At 39.6% G+C, this 6,783-nt stretch overlaps 1 pseudogene; it reads right to left on the reverse strand.

The window, feature by feature from the left end:
• Positions 1-3,702: 3,702 nt before the first annotated feature.
• LOC140013915 (tryptophan N-monooxygenase CYP79A68-like) lies at positions 3,703-5,948 on the reverse strand (annotated as a pseudogene).
• Between the last annotated feature and the right edge of the window lie 835 nt (positions 5,949-6,783).

Below are 6,783 nucleotides of genomic sequence, written 5' to 3' on the forward strand. Positions count from 1 at the left end.
AGTGCGAACAGGGGCAGAGGAGGAAGAGCTCGCACGAGGGAGGTGGAAGTGGAGGTTGCGCAAGCTGTTGACGGCGGCCGTGGGCGCGCGGCGGCTGGTGGTCGGCGTACAGGAGCGGGGAAAGCAACGAGGGGGGGCGCGCTCCTCGCTCGTTGAAGCGGCAGTGGCGTGTGAGCGGCGCTGGAGGAGGGACAGCGCGAGGTCGGCGTGCGGTAGGGGTGAGCTAGGATGGAGGTGGTGACGCGCTGGGCGGTGGGTGGCAGCAGAGGAGATGCGGCGGACAGAGGTTCTGCGTCGAGCAAGAGGAAGAAACAAGGGAAAAGAGAGAAAGGAGAAAGAAAAAGAAAGAAGAAGAAAGAAAGAAAGAAAGAAAAAGAAAGAAAAGAAGAAAAAGAAAAAGAAAGAGAAATTGTTTTTTTTTTTATACTTTGAAAATCTAAGCTACGGTGAAACAAAAATTTTTTTTTTCATTAGCAAATTTTATTTTCGAGATTCAAAAGCAGAGATAACCAACAATCAACAACCGTTCTTGAATTTTTTTAAATACTTATCTCTCCCGCGAACGTGACGTGGGCACGCCATGAAGGCACGGAATCTGGAATTCTCCAGGTGACTTGACGCGGGCACGTCATCAGGGTAAGAGAGCTCTCTGACCATGAGCTTTCCGTACGACTTGACGCGGGCGCGTCAAGTCGGAGAGATACCTATGAATCATCAAAAACAAAAATTGAAACCATAAATCAGTTAAATCCAAGGAAAAACATATTTAAACTAACAAATAAAATCAAACAAACAACTAAAAGAAATTTGGTTGCCTCCCAATGAGCGCCTTTCTTTAATGTCTTTGGCTAGACATTATCACGTTTTGTTCATGGAGGATAAAATCTTGTAGCTCGTCTTAATGCTTTATCCTCTATATAATGCTGATAACTCTCGTAAATAGAATAATCCTTGAGCACACGAGCTACGGGCTTCCATGGACTAGTGAATGGCGCCAAATGAGTCGATGATAATTTGCATTCTCCATTCACTCCTCCCTCACTTGCATTTATTGGTTCAAGATATCTCGCCATCGCCACTCTTAATTTATTCCTGTCATTAAATTCAAAATTGTCTGGTATAATAAAGTCAATTTCGTTAACAGGAATTGAAGAGTAAGAGTCAGGAGAATATTGATGAAGGAGTAGAGAAGATGTCACCGCATTTGGAGATTGTTCACTGGATTCGTTCACTTGAATGGGTTGCGATTGGGCTTCCATTTCTTCCTTTTCGGCTTCTTTTTCAACTGCATCTGTAGATTTCTCATTTTGACACTCTTGCATCTCCTCATCACCAGTCAAGCAAATTGCACTCTCATTTTCTTCTAGATCAACAATGGTTTTCGAGGGCAATTCTTCCATTTGAGAAGCCAATCGATTTATTCTGGATGTCAATAGACATAGTTGATCTACCAGATAACTCATTGCATCCTTCATCATCTCATTCCTCATTTGTGTCTCCTGTTGGAATTGGTATGTATTAGTAGCTATTGGTTCAACTATTTCTTCAAGAGACATACCTGACATAGATGACGATTCTTGAGACTCATACTGCTGAAAATTCATTGGTCCCGTTGTATAATTATAATTGGAGTTATCCCACCATCCTTGATCATACCCGTTTGGATTAAGGTTATATCACGTTTGAGACCAGGGTGAAAAATCTCCATAATTATTGAGTGGGACACTCAAATTATCTTGATATTCGGGGCACATACCGGTTGAATGATCCCTAGCATAACAAATTTTACAGGTTGCAGCAGCCATTCTTTCTCTAATAGAGTTTAGTGCCTCTGAGTATGCAGACTTAGCGAAAAAACTAGTCTCATCGCCTTTCCCGGAAACAAAATCCAGTATATCACCAAAATATGGAGTGTTAGAAGCCATAAACTATATTAAAAAAAATAAGAGAAAAATAAAAAAAATAAAAACAAGATGAACTAAAAAAGAAACAAATTAATCTGGCACCAGTCCCCGGCAACGGCGCCAAAAATTGACAGGGTGTCGAAGCCTGTGCAATAATAAAACCTGCTCAAACTAAAAGTAATTTCTGTAGATAGTGGTAAGCAGGGTCGAATCCACAGGGACTGGGAGTAATTGTTTCTTTAAGAATCCACAGTGACAAGGGGGTGTTTTTATCTCAGGGGTGACAATCAAAGAAATTCAAATAAAATCTAAGAAACTACCAAAAATTAAACAAATTACTAAATCAAATGGGTGATAATTAAGGATCTAGCCAAGAAATAACTTCACCAATGGTTCATCTAGTTGATCATTGAAGCAAAGGCAATTCCAATTATTCATCAATAAATATGTTATAACTACCAAACAAGCGATGGCAGTCAACCCCTCCTTACTGTGTCGGTGATCAAGGTACGCCCGTTAATCACTGCTCTAATTGAGAAATAATCCAAGGTATGCCCATAGAATTAATTCCCCAATTGCCTTACGTATTAGAGAAGCCCTATTCTAACCAAATAATGCTCTACCAGAGCTATTTTAGATTAGCCCGCGTATCCCACTGACACGAACCTAATCGTGCCAGTTGTCACTATTTCAGGACAATTAAACAATTACGAATTTAATGTCATAATTGACAATAGATAACCCAATCAACTAATTATCTGGATCCAAGACAATCAATTAATTAAATAATCACAAGCATTGCAAATAAGGAATATGCGAATACTAATAAATAAAAAGGAAAGATAAAATTAAATCGATCTCACAAGTTTTAGGCGAATCAAAACATCCGTTGCTCCTTGACTAGAAAAAGGAAATTAGCTCATATTTGATGAACAATACCCACGCAAAATTGAAGCACCAGTCGCGGCCATCAAGTGGATAAATTCAATTCGTTCCGATTACCAAAGAAGAACAAGCTTCAGAGAATAAATTCTGGTCTCCGCCTTGCTTACACATACGGAGGGAGTAAAGCAACCAAAAAGCTAAAAAGGACAAGTCAAAGGCTGATGCTTCATTCCTTTTGACTTGCGTAGAAGAATTCCACTATCACCAATTAAGAAAGAAAAGTCAAAGCTAAAGGAAAAAGATAAACCAGTCATGCTAGTCCTCTGCCATCCCTTGTTCCTATTCTAATTGCTATCTAATACTCCTACCTAATGGTCTTCCCTTGTGCGGCGGCTCTCTCCCGAGAGGGAGAAGAAGACTCCGGAGGAAGAAGAAGCACCTCTTTTTTCCTGCACAATTTTTCTATATAAAGTAGTGCTCCTTGCGGCGGCTCCTGTTCGGAAAAATGAAGACTTCGGCTCAATTTGCCCAACAAGGGCTCACGTTTTGTTGTTCCAAAAATGTCCCTAGGACAATCTCTATCATCTGGACTCTTTTCCTGCCAAATTAGCACCTGTTATTATATTCTCGTTCTACTCCCTGAAATAAATACAAAATACTAAAAGTAAGTAGAATCCCGCAATTAATCCACATCAAGTTAGGTAATAGGAAGAATTAATAATGAAATAAATGATAAAATTGCAACCTATCACCAACCAAACTATTTTAGAAATACATAACAACTTGTAGTAGTTCCGAGCTAAACTATTCGACAAAAACTTAATTCCGAAACCTCGATTACGAATATTTGGATTTCATATCTTATCACAAGTCAAGCAAGAATTTGTGCAGAATTGGCTACACTTAGTAGAAGTTCATTAGGAACCGTAAAAGTTGCATCTTTAAATAGGAAAAAAGGAAAGCATTTAATGATTTTAGATGTGACGCTTATTTTGCAACATCACAAAAGTGAAAAGATGACACTAATAACAGGATAGGGAGAGTAGACACGAGAAGATGATACATAAGAAGGTAAATCATGAAAAGGTATCATCCTAGTTGAATTGTGGGAATCGTGGTTCAGCAACAGCAACGAGAGGTTTGGCAAGGAAGCCAGAATCCTCGCACTCTGCTAAATCGATTTGCGAATGACCAGATGGAATCTTCCAGCTAAAGCATTGAAGAAGTCTGGCCAGCAACATCACAGTGAGCGTGGAACCCAAAAGGACTCCTGGACATCCACGCCTTCCGGTGCTGAAGGAAAACATATTTAATTCTGGATCGTTGAGATCCATTCTAGCATCATCCATGTCCTTCATGTGTCGCTCGGGCTTGTACTTAAGCGGATCCTCCCAGATTCGAGGATTACGGCTAAGTCCTGGACGGCTGAGGATAACATGGCTACCCTTCGGGATGAAGTAGCCACCAACGACGGTGTCCTGAGTGGATACATGAGGAACATTAAAGGGTGCTAATGGATGGAGCCGCAAGGACTCTCTTACGCAGGCCTTCACATATTTCAGCCTCGGAAGGTCAGATTCTTGAACAAGCCTATCCTTTCCAACCACGGCGTCTAGCTCTTCTGTGGCTTTTTGAAGCATTTCAGGTTGATTTAGCATCTCTGCTAATGCCCATTCCACAGCATTTGATGGATTATCGACTATCGCAAACATTAGTTCCTGTCGAGCATGCATCATAGTAAAGTTAAAAGTGAAAACTGATACTAATCCTTTTTAACCAAATTCAGTAACCAACTGACCGTACAACAACACCATATTTCAAGTTTCATTTTGGTGGTGATTAAGGCTCATTGAGATTCCATCCTTTTCTGAGTTCTTCTAATCAACAAATTTGGGCAAATTATTTTTTAATATTGTCAGAGCGTGGCTGATGATGTCGTCTTAAGGCACCTTTTGTACGTCATTTGATGTGGACATGATTTACCTGAATGTTTCCACAGCTTTGAGTCTGCATGCAAGATTTTAAGTTTTGGAGTATGGTCCCTACGATTGATTTTGTACTTATGTGAAAAGGCACTAGCTGATAAGGTGCTAAAGTTTGATTTACTCCATTTGTTTAAGAAATTTTTTATGTAACCATGCAGCAGGATAGAGGATTCCTTACAGTAATTTGTGCTCTAATCTCCTCAGTTGTTAAGAGGGGTCTGCCGTTGCTATCTTTGAGCCTGATTAGGACATCAAGAAGGTCTTCTTCCTCCTTTTTCACGCCACTCTCCCACATTTTAATCCTTTTTTCAATTTCAGGATCTTGGTGCTTTCGTACGCATGCAATGGCCTCAGTAAGAATCTTTCCGTAGCCATCAAAATCAAAAATCTTCATCCAGGGCATGTAATCAGATACGCTGAATGCATACAAATGAGCAAGCATTTTGAATAGTGCATTGATATGTTCAACTTCCTCAGCACCTGGTCCTCCATCTTCCATTCCTTTCCCGAAGAATCGCTTGTTGAAAATCATTTTTCTAGTCACATTTCCGCAGTAGTGTTGCGTAACCAATCTTATGTCCACTAGCCCACCGGTGGCATTGCCCTTGCACTGGTTGTAAACATAATTAGCCAAATGATCTGCTTCCTCTGCTCGCTTGCTATGAAGCCATTGGTGTTTAGCAGGTGAGAGCACACTGGAAACGACCATCCTCTTCATTTTCTTGTATTGATCGCCCAAAGGTGAAAGGATTGTCGTCAAGAATCCTTCACTACAAAGTTCTGCGGACATGAAAACAGGTCTGCTGGAGAAAATCGAGTCTTGTTTCTTGAGGAATTCGCGAGCGAGTTCAGGAGAAGTGACAGGAATGATATGAACACCGAAAATGCGGATACATGCGATTTCGGTATTCAAATCATCCATGACTTTGCATATCCATCGATTTGTTGGTCTGTTTCTGAGCATTTGGAAAATGCAGCCAAAGAAAGGCAAGCATTTTGGGCCAGGAGGGAGAGGTAATCAAGGTTTGTTGTTCTTTAGACAAATAGTTAACCATTTGTCCATCATAAAGATCACCAACGACACCAAAGCCATGAATCCTGAGAAAAATGGGATCCATGAGATTGAGATAAATCCCAAGCCTGAATCAACACGAAGACCGGAAGTGTAATTCATGACTTGAGACCGTATGAAAAGGTTATCAGGCTGCGTAGGTTCGTTTATTCTTATTACACAGGCTAAGGAGAACCTTGTTGCTGGCCGCCAAATGTTTATGACATTGCAGCACTGTCCCCGTTGAACAAGTGTCACAAGGAACTTAGATGTTAGGAACAGTACGTGTTTGCCCATGTAGCATCTCTTTCAACCCAACAAATGCGCAGCAGCACTAAATATGAACAATACATACCACGTGTAAATTAAGTTCATAGTCTAATGCCGAGGACGACTTTGTTTAACGGTTAAAATTAATGTTTTAAGATTCAAAAGTCTTGGGTTCTGTTCCCTCTTTGTCCTCCTCTACCTCTTAAGTCCCAAAAAAAAAAAAAAAAAAAAAAAAGAATCCTGGGTTCGACACTAAAGAAACGCTTTGAAACTTTACTATTCAGTTGTTAGATTTTACTATAAAGGAAAGACTGGAAAAAAAATAAAGGTTTTTTTTTTCTATTATTCCTTTAATTTTTATTTTTTGGTTATTATTTGATTTGCTATTTAATTTAAACTAATTTAATAAATATGGCACACTTGAAGCTAATTGAATTTTATTGGGGTAATATGAAGTGCTTTTAGAGATATCGAGGATTTTGAAAAAGAAGTTATGATATCATTAGTATGATAATTACTTTACGATAAAAGATTATTATTTAGACTCCACTAGCAATTTGATCAAGAAAAGCTGCATAGAAGAGAATACCACATTACCATTGTAAGTGCTCGCGATTGAGTTCACGTTTTATCCATTGGATGGTACATAGATGATAAATACAAATTTTAATCAACCTGTCCACCATTT

Source organism: Coffea arabica, chromosome 8c, assembly GCF_036785885.1.
Source record: "Coffea arabica cultivar ET-39 chromosome 8c, Coffea Arabica ET-39 HiFi, whole genome shotgun sequence".
Classification (NCBI taxonomy): domain Eukaryota; kingdom Viridiplantae; phylum Streptophyta; class Magnoliopsida; order Gentianales; family Rubiaceae; genus Coffea; species Coffea arabica.